Below are 15,713 nucleotides of genomic sequence, written 5' to 3' on the forward strand. Positions count from 1 at the left end.
AAAAAAATTGTTTTTAATATACTTATTTATTTGGCTTTGCCAAGTGTTAGTTGTGGCATGCAAACAGTTGCAGCATATGGGATTCTAGTTCCCTAGCCAGGGATCGAACCTGGGCCCTCTGCATTGAAAGTGTGGCTGGCATCTTAGCCACTGGACCACCAGGGACAGCCCATAAATGATTTTATTTGAATATAGCCAAGCTCATTCACTTAAGTTGTTGCTATTAGTTTTGGGCTTTTTGTTGTTTTGTTTTGGGGTTTTTTTTGGTGTGTGTGTGCACTTTGAGGATGGCAGGATCTCAGTTCTCTTACTAGTGTTAAACCTACATCCTTGGAGTGAAGGTGCAGTCTCAACCACTAGACTGCCAGAGAATTTCCTCACTTAAGTAATACATGCAGTTGGTTTTGAGCTAAGACGGCACAGTTGAGTACTTGTAACATACCACATGGCCCACAGAACTGAAAATATTTATTACTTGGTCCTTTAAGAAAGGGGCTACCCAGGTGGCTCAGTGGTAAAGAATCTGTCTGCCAATGCAAGACATGAGGGAGATGCCGGTTCTCTCCCTGGGTAGGAAGACCCTCTAGAGGAGGAAATGGCAATCCACTCCAGTGTTCTTGCCTGGGAAATCCAATGCACAGAGGAGCCTGGAGGGTTGCAGTCCATAGGGTAGCAAAGAGTCAGACATGACTGAGCATGCATGCACCTTCAAGAAAAAGTTTGCCTACTAGATTAACCCACTCACAGTAGTTTAGTGTGAAGGTGATAGATCAGCCAAGTAAATGTTATAAAAGATATAGTTCACAAGTTTTCTTTGGTGGTTTTGCAGTAGGGAAGAGGCTTTAAACCACAGACTTTAAGTATCCAGTTTCCTTTAACAAATCGTCTCTATTTTAGTCTGATATTCTCTGTTCAGTCGCTACGTCATGTCTGACTCTTTGCAAGCCCATGGACTGTAGCACATAAGGCTCCTCTGTCCTTCACTATCTTCCAGAGTCTGCTCAAATTCATGTCCATTGAGTTGGTGATGCTATCTATTAGGTAGTTAGAATAGAAAAAGGAATCCAAAATCATGGCAGCTAAAAGACAAAGAAAGGGGAAAAGCCCACGAAAAGGGGAACAAAGGAAAAATCCAAGGACCGGAGTGTAAACCTCAAGTGAAACAAACGCACCCCCTTCTTGATCAATGATGGGTGCTAGGCCTAATTTGCATAGGGCAGGCTGGGGGTTGGAGGGGAGAGGGAGGGGACAAAAAGTATAAAAAGAATGCGTCAAGATGGATTGAGGCCTCTCCTTCAGGGTTGTCCCACCCTCACAAACTGGTGGTGTTTCTGTTTACCAAATAAAATTCTGAACTGTAACAGAGTTGTAACACTGGCCTGTCATTTCAAATCTTTTTGTGGTGAGACTAAACCGAGGAAATTATGTACTTTCCCGACATAACCATCTCATCTTCTTCTGCCTGCCCCATCTCCTCCTGCCCTCAGTCTCTCCCAGCATCAGGGTCTTTTCCAGTGAGTTGGCACTTCACATCAGCTGGCCAAAGTATTGGAGCTTCAGCTTCAGCATCAGTCCTTCCAGTGAATATTAAAGGTTGATTTCCTTTTGGATTGACTGATTTGATCTCTTTGTAGTCCAAGGGACTCTCAAGATTTGTCACAGCTTTCATTCCAAGGAGCAACCGTCTTTTAATTTCATGGCTGTGGTCAGTGTCTGCAGTGATTTTGATGCCTAGCAGGGCCCTATGGGACTCCTAGGCACTGAGACCTGTTTGTCCCCCATTTCTTACAGACAAGACTCTAGCCACCATGACCTTATCTCAGTTCCAAATGGCAGAACAGTTGCTAATCAAAGGAAGAACAGCAACAAAACCATCTGAGGCAAGATTAAAAGACCAGAAAGGCTCATCAAGATTAGGAGATGGACCACCTAAGACCCAGCACACACCCTAACCAGTCAGCAACCCCAACCTTTTGAAACTTTACAGAAGAATACTAGACTGTTCGAGGCCTGGCGGGCTACAGTCCAGTCCATGAGGTCACAAAGAGTCAGACACGACTGAGTGACTGACACAACCACTAGACTGTTCTTCCCTGGTGGCTTAGACGGTAGGGAGTCTGCCTGCAATGTGGGAGACCTGGGTTCAATCCCTGGGTGGGGAAGATCCCCTGGAGAAGGAAATGGCAACCCACTCCAGTATTCTTGCCTGAAAACCCCATGGACGGAGGAGCCTGGCGGGCTACAGTCCATGGGGTCGCATAAGAGTCGGATATGACTGAGCGAGTTCACTCACTCACTCATTCACAAGACTGCTACTGCCTTGATCCTTATCACATACTCCTGCCTGACTATGTAACCTTTTTCTATTCACCAGGGAGGGGGGCACAGTTCTTGAGGCACCAGTCGACTGTGCTCCCCCTTTGCCTGGCAAAGTAGTAAAGCCAGTCTTTCCTTCTCTTCCATAACTCTGTCTCCGTATTTCTGTTTGGCGTTAGGTGCATAGAGAGCCAAGATTCTGAAAAGTTTTGGAGCCCAAGACAATAAAATCTGTCAGTGTTTCCACTTTTCCCCCTTCTATATGCCATGAAATGATGGGATCATCTAGGCTCTTTTGTTCTAGTTTTGACTTGGCTTTGTAGGTAGTTCAGTCTGTAGAGACAATGTTATCATCATCAAGTCACTGAGTATGTTGCAGGAAAGAGTCTATTCTGACTTCTTGTTGGAACTGTTTCTTTGACTTGCCTTTTGTTGCTTTTGTTATTATAATCATACACAATAGCCTACCTCAGAAAACCTGCTCCTCTGCCTGACTGGTAAAATAAAGTGCATTTGTTCAGCTCACAGGGAGATAATCTGACCCTGCCCACTTGTGAATGACTACAGGAAAGAAGAGTTTAATCCCTTCCACAGGCTGGCCCTTCCCAGAGACATTTTGCTTTTTAGTTTACTTTCTCACTGCCTTTCCTTAACTATTCTGCCTTTTTTTACTTTATTTCTTCAAGTTCCATCTCTGCTCTATAAAAGAAGCTGGCATTTCAAGACATTAGTCTGCCATCTTTTTGGTCTGCTGGCTTTCTGAATAAAGGCAAAACATCCTTTGCCTCTACACTCGTCCCTTGGTTTTATTGGCAAGAGTGAACTATTGGTAACTGGTATTTTTCTTTCTTGTCATAGTGATTTTACATTGTGAATTAATGATTTTACCTTGTGATTTAATGAATGTCATTGGCTTTGAAACTGTTTAGCTCAGACTGGGACTCAAATCCACATGACCAAGACTTGAACCTAGTCAAAATCCTGCTTGGGACTCAAACTGCTTGGCTGGGACTCAGTTCAGTTCAGTCGCTCAGTCGTGTCCGACTCTCTGCGACCCCATGAATTGCAGCACGCCAGGCCTCTCTGTCCATCACCAACTCCCGGAGTCTACCCAAACCCATGTTCATCGAGTCGGTGATGCCATCCAACCATCTCATCCTCTGTCGTCCCCTTCTCCTCCTGCCCCCAATCCTACCCAGCATTAGGGTCTTTTCCAATGAGTCAACCCTTCACATGAGGTGCCCAAAGTATTGGAGCTTCAGCTTCAACATCAGTCCTTCCAATGAACACCCAGGATTGATCTCTTTTAGGATGGATTGATTGGATCTCCTTGCAGTCCAAGAAACTCTCAAGAGTCTTCTCCAACACCACAGTTCAAAAGCATCAATTCTGCGGCGCTCAGCTTTCTTCACCGTCCAACTCTCACATCCATACATGACCACTGGAAAAACCATAGTCTTGACTAGACGGACTTTTGTTGGCAAAGTAATGTCTCTGCTTTTAAACATGCTATCTAGGTTGACCATAACCTGCCTTCCAAGTAGTAAGCGTCTTTTAATTTCATGGCTGCAGTCACCATCAGCAGTGATTCTGGACTGGCTGGGACTCGCATCTAGCCAAAACCCATGATACCTGGTTTCAGGACCTAAGGGAATTCAAATTCTTGATATCTCATGGAAGAAAGAATTCAGTGAGAGACAAAGTGACTGATAAGAAGTGGATTTATTCAGATTCAGAGAGGCTCACACTTCATAGACAGAATGTGGACCATTGCAGAGGGTGAATTTGGCTAAGAAATGCAGGGTAGTGTTTTTATATGCTGGGTAAATTCATATGCTAATGAGTGGGAGGATTATTTCCCTCCTGTTACAGCTTCCTGTTGAAGCTTGAGTGCTTGAGTGCTGGGTGAGAATATGCTTCTTATATAGAAGTGAACATTCTGAGCTCAATGATAATTGTAAATTAATACATTTGTAATGGGAGGGAAAGGTGCAGGTCACAACTTTTGAAAGAATGACATAGTCCAAGGACACAACATAAATCAATTAGAATCAAATGGGACCAAGTTGCCAGACAAGACTAGACCTTGATACTCAATCAGCATGTGAAATGACACACCCAGAGGTGCCATGACAGTTCCAAGACACTGTTAAAAGACCAAGGAGTGGGCGGTGGACCAAATCCAGGAAATCTCTGCCCTTCCCAAAAATAGTTGGAATAATCCTCCCACTCTTTAGCATATGAAGTTACCCAGCCTATAAAAACAAACCATGCCAAATTTCAAGGCTGCACTCGCCCTCTGCGATGGCCCACCCTTTGTCTGTGGAGTGTGCTTCTCTCTGAATCTGAATAAATCCACTTCTTACCTATCACTTTGTCTCTCACTGAATTCTTTCTGTGATGTGACATCAAGAACCTGAGCTTCATTAGGTCCTGAAACCAGGTACTATGGTTTTGGCTGGATTTGAGTCCCAGCCACGTGGGTTTGAGTCACAAGCAAGGTTTTGGCTGGGTTCAAATCCCAGAACATGGATTCAAGTCTCAATCTGAAGTAAATGGTTTCACATTGACATACCAGATCTGTAAAGCAATCTCAACAGCCTACTTAACATTGGTCCATTATTAAGAGATGGACTTGCTTTTTTTTAAAAAACAAACAAACGAATAAAAACCCTTTAATTTGTACTGGGGTATAACCGATTAACAATGACATGATAGTTTTAGGTGGACAGCAAAGGGACTCAGTCATACATATACATGTATCCATTTTCCCCCTTGGGGTTGCAAAGAGTCAGACACAACTGAGCAACTAAACTGAACTGACTGATTCTCCCCCAAGCTCCCCACCCATGTAGGCTGCTGCATAACACTGAGCAGAGTTCCCTGTGCTATAAAATAGGGGGCTGGACTTGCTTTTGGTGAGTCAGGGCAGTACCCAGAACACATCAGGCTCCTGATAAATTACATTGATTATCACTAAACATTTCCTTCCAGGGGAGATAATGCATTTTTGATGCAAATAATCAACAAAGAATCTATATAAGAGTAGAAAAAAAGAGTTTTATCTGGGTGAAACTGAGGACTATTGCCCAAAAGTGTGGTCTCCACCAAGGAAGAAAGTGCTCTGGAGAAAGATGGTTTTCAGCACATTTTTATATCTTTTCAGAACAAAGAACAAACATCAAACATAACAGGGAAACATTCCTTGAAAGTTTCAAAAGACACAGATTGCTCTGGAGGGTAGACCTGAGGTGTGACTGGCACCGTGTTGCTACCACGCTCCTGTGCCATGCTGCATCCAGGCTACCAGTGCATCAGAAAGCACCCAGGCTGAGGCCCTGTAGGTGCACCACCTGGAGATACAGGTAGAGAATCACTGCTGTCTGAAACCATCCTTTCTCACAGCCCAGCAGCAGCACAGGCACGAGGCGGCCACAAGGGTAGCTGCCATACAGGCCCTCAAGTCATGAAAGGTGGCTAAGTTCCCCCCACACCAGTGGCTGGAGGACAAGCTCACCACCTCAACATCACCAGGAAGTGGTTGTGACCCTAAGCCATGCCATAGTTTTGTTTGGTAGAAAGTTTAGCAGGAGGAACAAGGGGTGAAAAGATTCAAACTGATCTCTAAATTCCACCTCCAGACAGGCCCCATTGCAGCCCAGGAGAGCTCACATATATGCTACAAAAATGACCACTTTTCCAACTCCAGCTCCTGTGCCCTAGGGGTACAGTGGATACAAACTAACCACAGGGAGTTCTCCAATTCTAGCACAGGCCTGCTTGGTGCACAGCTGTGTCCTCAAATGACCTTAGGCATCTGAGTCTGTTAAGGGTTCATAAATATTCTGTACATACATACATCTGACTATAACAAACTGAATTATGGGAAAGACGTGCACAAGAGAGCCTGTTATTTTGTAACTTGTAATTGTCAGTCAAAATTGTCAGTCCACATCCACCTAAATGATTATGTAAAAGCCCTGTCTTGAAAACCCCTATACTGCCTCTCTTGGCTTGGCCCGCCTCTCCCTTGAGGTGTTCTTTCTGTTCTTTCCTTAATAAACTTGTTTTTGCCACAGGTAAGACCTCAGATTCTTCTTTGTGTTCTTACCAAGAGCCAAGGCCTCCAAGGGAGGGTCCTTGTCAACTTTTCCTATATCCATTAACAGTTTTGGGTGTCTGTGTCCTGGGCCGAGAGGCAGGATCCCTTAGCCAAGCTGAGCAAGTGTGGAGGAGGTCCAGGCACCGTGCTCTCCACCACCTGCATGTCTGTTCTCGATAGCATCCTATATCTCTCTTCTCATTGCCGGCATCACAGAGGTAACAAATGTAACTTGGAGGAAGCTTAAATAAATCTACACACCGTGCATGTGTGTTAAGTCACTTCAGTTGTGTCCAACTCTTTGTGACTCCATGTACTGTAACCCACCAGGTTCCTCTGTCAGTGAGATTTCCCAGGCAAGAAAATTGGAGTGAGTTGCCTCTTCCTTCTCCAGTAGATCATCCCAACCTAGGGATCAAACCTGCATCTCCTGCATTGGCAGGTGGGTTCTTTACCACTAGCACCACCTGGGAAGCCCCCACATGCTGTCAGTTCAGTTCAGTTCAGTCACTCAGTCGTGTCCGACTCTTTGAGACCCCATGGACTGCAGCACGTCAGGCCTTCCTATCCATCACCAACTCCTGGAGTTTACTAAAACTCATGTCCATTGAGTCAGTAATGCCATCCAACCATCTCATACTCTGTCATCCCCTTCTTCTCCCGCCTTCAATCTTTCCCAGCATCAGGGTCTTTTCAAATGAGTCAGTTCTTCACATCAGGTGGTCAAGGTATTGGAGTTTCAGCTTCAACATCAGTCCTTCCAATGAACACTCAGAACTGATCTCCTTTAGGATGGACTGGTTGGATCTCCTTGCTGTCCAAGGGACTCTCAAGAGTCTTCTCCAACTCCACAGTTCAAAAGCATCAATTCTTTGGCACTCAGCTTTCTTTATAGGCCAACTCTCACATCCATACATGACTACTGGAAAAACCATAGCCTTGACTAGACGGACCTTTGTTGGCAAAGTCGTGTCTCTGCTTCTTAATATGCTGTCTAGGTTGGTCATAACTTTCCTTCCAAGGAATTAGCATCTTTCAATTTCATGGCTGCAGTCACCATCTGCAGTGATTTTGGAGCCCAATAAAATAAAGTCTGACACTGTTTCTACTGTTTCCCCATCTACTTCCCATGAAGTGATGGAACCAGATGCCATGATCTTAGTTTTCTGAATGTTGAGCTTTAAGCCAACTTTTTCACTCTCTTCTTTCACTTTCATCAAGAGGCTCTTTAGTTCTTCTTCACTTTCTGCCATAAGGGTGGTGTCATCTGCATATCTGAGGTTATTGATATTTCTCCTGGCAATCTTGATTCCAGCTCGTGTTTCTTCCAGCCCAGCGTTTCTCATGATGTACTCTGCATATAAGTTAAATAAGCAGGGTGACAATATACAGCCTGACGTACTCCTTTTCCTATTTGGAACCAGTCTGTTGTTTCATGTCCAGTTCTAACTGTTGCTTCATGACTTGCATACAGATTTCTCAAGAGGCAGGTCAGGTGGCCTGGCATTCCCATCTCTTTCAGAATTTTCCGCAGTTTACTGTGATCCACACAGTCAAAGGATTTGGCATAGTCAATAAAGCAGAAGTAGATGTTTTTTTCTGTAACTCTTGCTTTTCGATGATCCAGCAGATGTTGGCAATTTGATCTCTGGTTCTTCTGCCTTTTCTAAAACCAGCTTGAACATCTGGAAGTTCATGGTTCATGTATTGCTGAAGCCTGGCTTGGAAAATTTTGAGCATTACTTTACTAGCATGTGAGATGAGTGCAATTGTGCGGTAATTTGAGCATTCTTTGGCATTGCTTTTCTTAGGGATTGGAATGAAAACTGACCTTTTCCAGTCCTGTGGCCACTGCTGAGTTTTCCAAATTTGCTGGCTTATTGAGTGCAGCACTTTCACAGCTTCCCACATACTGTACTTTGGGGAAAAAAAAAGAAAGACAAATTAGCATACACAGTCAGTCAGCATGACCTTGGTGTCTGAAAAGAGAGTCTTTTCTTTGAAGGAGTACTAGCATTGGTATCATAGGGAGGAAGGAACATTTATTCCTCTCTTCAAAGTGGACACTATCAACCTCTGGATAATCTTTTTTTTAATGGTTAAAGTAGAAATACAATGCATGTTTGACAGGCCATAATATAGGCTGTTCTGGTAGAAATCAAGTCATGTATAAGCCAGAATAGCTTCCTCAAAACTCAGTCGGGGAATGTTTCTTCCATCACATTGATAGGAATTATTTTTCAATAAGCTGCATTCTGTTTTACACACTACATTGAGAGTCTATTTAGTGTGATTCGGTTCCCTTAAGCTTGTGTGTTCCTGAATGTTCAAACAAATGAGGTCCAGGACCTGCGAAACAATAGATTAGAACTTGAAAGTAATTAGTTTATTCATTCGTTATTTAATTACCTACAGCTCTTTGAATGTCTACCATTTACAAATCACTGCACTAGCCTCTGGAGTTCAAAATATGAATTAGACATAATATGTACTCCCAAGGAGCTCGCAACATTTAAACTAACCAAGTCATCAGAACAAAGCTATAGAAAGGTATGAACAGGAGTTATGATAAGTACAAAAAACAAGCACTTTAATCCAGTCAATGGCAACTTCAGAGAGTAAGTAATGCCAAGGCTTAAGGTGAGGATAATGAATTAAGAAGAGAAGGATGATTCTGGGAGTAGAGGATGTGAAGGCATGAACAAGGCTGGGACTCAAGGAACTCTATAGTTTGTGGAGGAAACTATATGCAGTTTGGTGAAGCTAGAGAGATTAGCATGAGCCAGATTAAGAAAGTCTTTTTAGGAAATGCCATCTTGAGTTTTATCTTTAAGATTTTTAGGACAGTACTGGGAAGTTGTTAAAACCTCCACTAATATTTATTGAGCATGGTACTAAGTGTTTGACATTGTTTATGTCATTTAATGTTCTCAGTGATACAGTGCATAGATAATATTATTTATCCTCATTTATCAGATGCAAGAACTAAGGCTCAGAATGATTAAGCAACTGTGCCAAGACCAGGCAGCAACTAAATGGCAAAACAAGAATTAAACCAAAGTCTTTCTAACTTCAGAAGCCATGTTCAATAACACTGTGAAATAATGCCAAACAATTCAAATAACATTTGAAGGAAATATTTCAAATAATATTTGAACGAAAGTCACCCAAACACCTACTACTCATTTTTTTCTGTCTCAAGTTAGACTTTGAAGAATTATTCTGTACCCACTACCTCAGTCCTTGAAAACAGCACACAAAGCTCTTTTTGTTAGAGGAAGACACTGACCGAAACCACCCACCCTGGCCAGGCACCATAGTAAACATTTGTGTGAGTTGTTTTACGACAGGAGGTTCTAGTAAGGAACATGGAACTAATATGCTACCACCAACCAAAAGAGTTTGAGAAAGGTCAAAAGCAGACGCCACATGTCCTACCATCTCCCAGAATCCTTCTCGCTGGCATCCATCTTGGCTGAGCAATGCGTGTGCACCAGGAAGGACTCTGAGTCAGAACGATTGGCCAAAGACAACCCAGAAACTAATCCCACTACCATAAAACCTGAGACTGCGAGCCACAAGGCAGAGAAGTTCTCCTGGTTTCCCTTACCCTACTGCTTACCTGGGAGCCCCTTCGCAATAAAATCTCTTGCTTTGTCAGCACATGTGTCTCTGCAGACAATTCATTTCTGCATGTTAGACAAGAGCCCACTCTTGGGCCCTGGAAGGGGTCCCCCTTCCTGCAACATTTTCATGAGATGCAAATTTACTTGAGGAAATATATATGAAAGATGCTTGAATGTCAAATACGAGCAAATTATGATTTTCTCATCTTGCTTTTGATTGAAAATAGTATCCAAGATGATCATGTCCCATGTAGATTTTGCCTTTCTTACTCCTTCATGAAGTCCTTCCAAAAAGGATCCCACTCTTAAACACATTTGAGGTTTGATGATTTCAAAATAGAATAGAGCAAATTCCCTGGCGGTCCAGTGGTGAGGACTTGGTGCCTTAACTGCGGGTAATTGATTCTATTGCAGAAGATGTCAGGATTCATTAAGAAAAGTACTTGTAAATGTTTCCAACTACTTGAGATTGGCACAGCCTTCTCCCATAATGCCAGTGGGATTTACAAATTCAATAAATATATCCCAACATTCTTTAGTCTCTTATCTTATTTGGATCTTAGATAATAGTAATGATAACTGAAACTAATCAGGCGTCTGAGTGGCTCTCCTGGGTACAAAGTCTTTCCCTGCCCTATCAGCCTCCAAGACCTTCCTTGAATTCCAAGGGGAAAGTTCAAACATTTGCTAATTTGAGAAGGGAGAAGGTGTGGAGACAAAGGGAGGAGCAGTCAAAAAACAATAGTGAAGCCTTGGGACAGAGTCTTGGTTCCCCCTCAAGGGATATACATAACAATATCTTTTAGTTGTTTTGCAGATACTAAAATCCCTCCTAGGTGGGAGAAGTTATCTGTAAACACACAGACCCCAGGCCAGCTGGAACCAGAAGGTAGATGATGCTAACTCCAGTTACCTCATCATCAGCCAATCAGAAGAATGCTCACAAGCTGATCACGCCCTCTTTGAACTATTACCATAAAACTCTTCACTCCCCCTTCCAAGCAGGGACACACAGTTTTGAGGGCATTAGTCTGCTGTGCCCCCTCTTTGCCTGCCAAAGCAACAAAGCTGTTAAGGAATCCAAACTCACTCTGCTTGCCACACAACAGGCCAGTGAATCTGAGACAAAGTGTTGAAGCAAGGATACAACTTTATTTGGAGAGCTGGCTGATAGAGAAGATGGCAGAATAATGTCTCAAAATAACCATCTTGTCGGGGTCTGGACGCCAGGTTCTTTTATAGATCAGAGATGGGGGAGGTAAGGAAACAAAGTGAAAAAGCCATTAATCTTACAAATATCTCCTAGAATGAAAAGTCTCAGGCAGGGGATGTGTTCATTTTTTCCTTCCTGCCATCTATAGGTGGACAGGGTTCTGAACAAAGACACTTTAGTAACAGTGAGGCAGAGGTTTCTCTGAGACAGGCCGTTATGTATGATTATAATAACAAAAACAACAAAAGCAAGTCAAGGAAACAGTTTTAACCATACAGTCAAAATTGGCTTTTCCTTGCAACAAAGCTAGTCTTTTTTTAAATATTGATGTAGATTTATAATGTTGTGTCAATCTCTGCTGTATAGCAAATTGACTCAGTTATACACATATATATGTTCTTTTTAAAGATTCTTTTCCATTATGGTTTAACACAGGATATTGAATATAATTCCCTGTAGTATACAGTAGGACCTTGTTAAAAGCTATTCTTCTCTAGTTCACCGAAAACTCTGTGGTTTAATTGCAGTGTTGGGGTACAAAGGCTGGATTTGGCTTCATTCTCACCCCAATTTCTACCTGTAAAAACTTCTCCCTGAAAACCACTAGGGAGTTCAGGGCTTTTGAGCAGGAGCCACTTGTTCCCCTTGCTTGGCACTGCAATAAACCTTTCTCTGCTCCAAACTTCCATGGTTCAGTTTGTTTGACCTCATTGTGTCAGGCACATGAACTGGAGTTCAGTAGCAAAATCAACATATCGCCCTGTCTTTGCGTTAAGTAATTCTGAGATGAAGGATTCTTTCCTGCCTTTGTGCTAAACAATGCCAGGATAAACAAAAATAACATAGTTACTCTTTCATAGAAATACTTTGTTGTAGGAAATGAAACTAGCAACCAAATAAAATAGTTTATTCATCAAGCTTACTAGTCAGTCCTTACTTCAAGGCACTCATCTGGCCCTCCTACACAATTCAAAACCATTACAGAGTAGCTTTGTCTAATCCCACTAAACTCTCTGCTTTGTGAGACCCATCATAAAACCCCCAGCACTGGCCCTAAAACCCTAAAAATATTGTTTCCGGACTTTTTCCTTTTGAGATACTACTGAAACTGTGTCAAAGTGGTGTCTTTTCTTATAGCAGTAAGCCCAATAAACTTAGCTTTGTTTGATCATTGGATCTTTCTGGTGGTCTTTTAGGAAGTAAGAAAATTCTCTGTTCCTTGGAATTCTCAGCAAGCTAACTGTGCAGATGCACCTGATCATTTCATTATGGTGAGATGACGCTAAACATTCTGCAATTCAATTTTGGGTGACCATCATTCATTAAGAAATAATTTGCTGTACTTTTGGTTGTGAAACACTGCATAGCAAGAACAAAATTATCTAGATAAGAAAATATGGCATTGCCACTGTTTAGTGAAAAATCCTCAGGCAAAGCTGAGTGTCTTCTGAGAGTTTGTAAGAACCCCATCTGGGGCAATGTGAGGGCAGGGTCTGAATCCTGAAAAATGCAAGGTTGTGGTGTAGGCTCAGGAATGGACATCCAGCAGGAATATGGTAAGGGAGTGTGCAATGCTCTGTACTTTCTATTTCTAGCTAACTGTGGCCTACATCTAGATCTCAGGAATTGATCAAAGCAGAACACTTCTGTGGGATAAAATGATTCTCATATGATCAGGCAGCGGGGGAGACGCAGAAGCAGTACAAACAAGCCAAGTGAGACAAGATGCTGAGTCTAGGTCAAATAGGGCAGTAGGCATCATAGGGATGATTCTCAATGCGTCTGTCTCCTGAGCTACATTGCTCCCCGTCTGGGTCAGTTGCCTTCTACACTTGGCATCTAGTTTTTGAGGCAGGAAGTATATGGACCCCTACCCAGCATAAAGTGATTGGAGATCCATTCCCTACAGATTGAAACTCCAAGACAAGAATAGCAGGGCAGTTAAGGGGGGAGGGTGGGCCCTGCTCAGACCGCATAGTTCTCATTCCCAAAGTCAGGAGACCTCCCTCAGAAAAGGTTCCTTGAGGGTCAAAGGGGTAGTTATGTCAAGGGATGCTCTATCCAGATGGCTTTTCAGTGAAATCCACACATGGGAGGATCCAGAGATATACCAAATACAGACCGTGAGCCAAACAAATCAAAGTGATTGGCCAAAGGAAACCTGGAATAAGTACCCCATAAAAGTGATTCAAACTGCCACGAGGGTGCAACTCTGACTTCTCTCTCTCTGAGTATGCCTGTACACACAGGTGTACTGTACAGGTGTACAGTACAGGTGTACTGTACATTTTTCCCCCTTAATAAATACTTTACTTGCTTCACTACTTTCCGTCTTTGTGGAAATTCTTTTCTGCAAAGCCGAAGGGCCAGGGCCCTTGTCACTGACCACTGGTCTAGTGGCTAGGATCTGGTGCTTTCACTGTTGTGACACAGCCCAGTTTCCAGCTGGGAACCCAAGTCCCGTTCTAAGCCACTGCACGCCAAGGCCACCCGAGATCAGTTTTCACCCTGTGATTTTCTGTCACTATCATCTCAGGCATCTCTTTGCCTCTTTCTCATTTCCTGTATTTCATACCTTCTTTTCTCTGTTTTATCATTTTTTGTGGCACATTTCCTTTATCATTTTCATTAAGAAGGGCATATGAAAGTATTCTTTTTACTCTTTGCAAGTTTTTGTATAAACCAGCACTTGTTTGATAATTTGGTTGAATAGAGTTGTCTGCTGGAACAAATTGTTCTTCAGGATTTTTAAAGCATTGCAATATATACCAGGAGGTGCTACCCCCAAAATACGGCACTTTGGCATACACTTCCCCAAAAGCAGGAAATGAATCTTCCAGGTACCCTCCCTGTATCAGGAGAAAGACTTATTACCAGAGACAGGACTTTGTTGTTGAGAACTCCAAAGGTATTCTAATTTCTTTTTCTCTTTTTCTGTTCCTTGTCCCCTTTTACTTACTTTTCTGGAAGCTTGAGAATCTCTTCTTTTGTTCTAAATGTTTTAAATTTTACAATCATATGCTTTGTTATAGGACAATTTTAATCTGTTATGATGACTCTCAATTTGAAAATTTGGATCCTTCAGTTCTGGGAATTTTCTTCGAATTTTTTCTTTCTTTCTTTCTTTTTTGTCTGTTCCTTGCAGCTTGTGAGATCTTAGTTCCACAACTTGCAAAACAAATTGTTTCAGCAAGAGCTCAGCTTAAACACGTGTGTTCAGAAAAGATAAAGCCACAGGCTTGTTCACAAACAGCCTTGCCTAGCCTATCAAAGCAGTCAGAGATTCAACTCATTTGCAATCTGACCACTTCTTTCCTGTCTTAGCCTAACCTTCCTTCCTGCCCCTCCTTCACCCTTGCTTTGACTAACTCCTCCCCAACAAAACTACATAAAGTTCTCAGAGAGTCCATTTGACTGGTTTCATTTGTCCAGTGTTTCCCTTGCCCGGCATGTTTCTAACAAACTAAGCTTGGTGTTCATTGTACAATAGTACATGAACCAAGAACTTCCAGATGTTCAAGCTGGATTTAGAAAAGGCAGAGAAATCAGAGATCAAACTGCCAACATCTGTTGGATCATCAAAAAAGCAAGAGAGATCCAGAAAAACATCTATTTCTGCTTTATTGACTATGCCAAAGCCTTTGACTGTGTGAATCACAACAAACTGTGGAAAATTCTTCAAGAGATGGGAATACCAGACCACCTTACCTGCCTCCTGAGAAATCTGTATGCAGGTCAAGAAGCAACAGTTAGAACTGGACATGGAATAATGGACTGGTTTCAAATTGGGAAAGGAATACATCAAGGCTGTATATTGTCACCCTGCTTATTTAACTTATATGCAGAGTACATCATGTGAAATGCTGGGCTGGATGAAGCACAAGCTGGAATCAAGATTGCTGGGAGAAATATCAATAACCTCAGATATGCAGATGACACCACCCTTATGGCAGAAAGTGAAGAAGAACTAAAGAGCCTCTTGATGAAAGTGAAAGAAGAGAGTGAAAAAGTTGGCTTAAAGCTCAACATTCAGAAAACTAAGATCATGGCATCTGGTCCTATCACTTCATGGCAAATAGATGGAAGACAATGGAAACAGTGAGAGACTTTATTTTGGGGGGCTCCAAAATCACTGCAGATGGTAACTTCAGCCATGAAATGAAAAGACGCTTGCCCCTTGTAAGAAAAGCTATGATCAACTTAGACAGAATATTAAAAAGCAGAGACATTACTTTGCCGACAAAGGTTCGGATAGTCAAAGCTATGATTTTTCCAGTAGTCATGTATGGGTGTGAGAGTTGGACTATAAAGAAAGCTGAGCACTGAAGAATTGATGCTTTTGAACTGTGGTGTTGGAGAAGACTCTTGAGAGTCCCTTGGACAGCAAGGAGATCAAACCAGCCAATCCTAAAGGAAATCAGTCCTGAATATTCATTGGAAGGACTGATGCTGAAGC

This window comes from Giraffa tippelskirchi, chromosome 4 (assembly GCF_054371585.1).
Source record: "Giraffa tippelskirchi isolate mGirTip1 chromosome 4, T2T-mGirTip1v1.2.pri, whole genome shotgun sequence".
In the NCBI taxonomy this organism is placed as follows: Eukaryota; Metazoa; Chordata; class Mammalia; order Artiodactyla; family Giraffidae; genus Giraffa; species Giraffa tippelskirchi.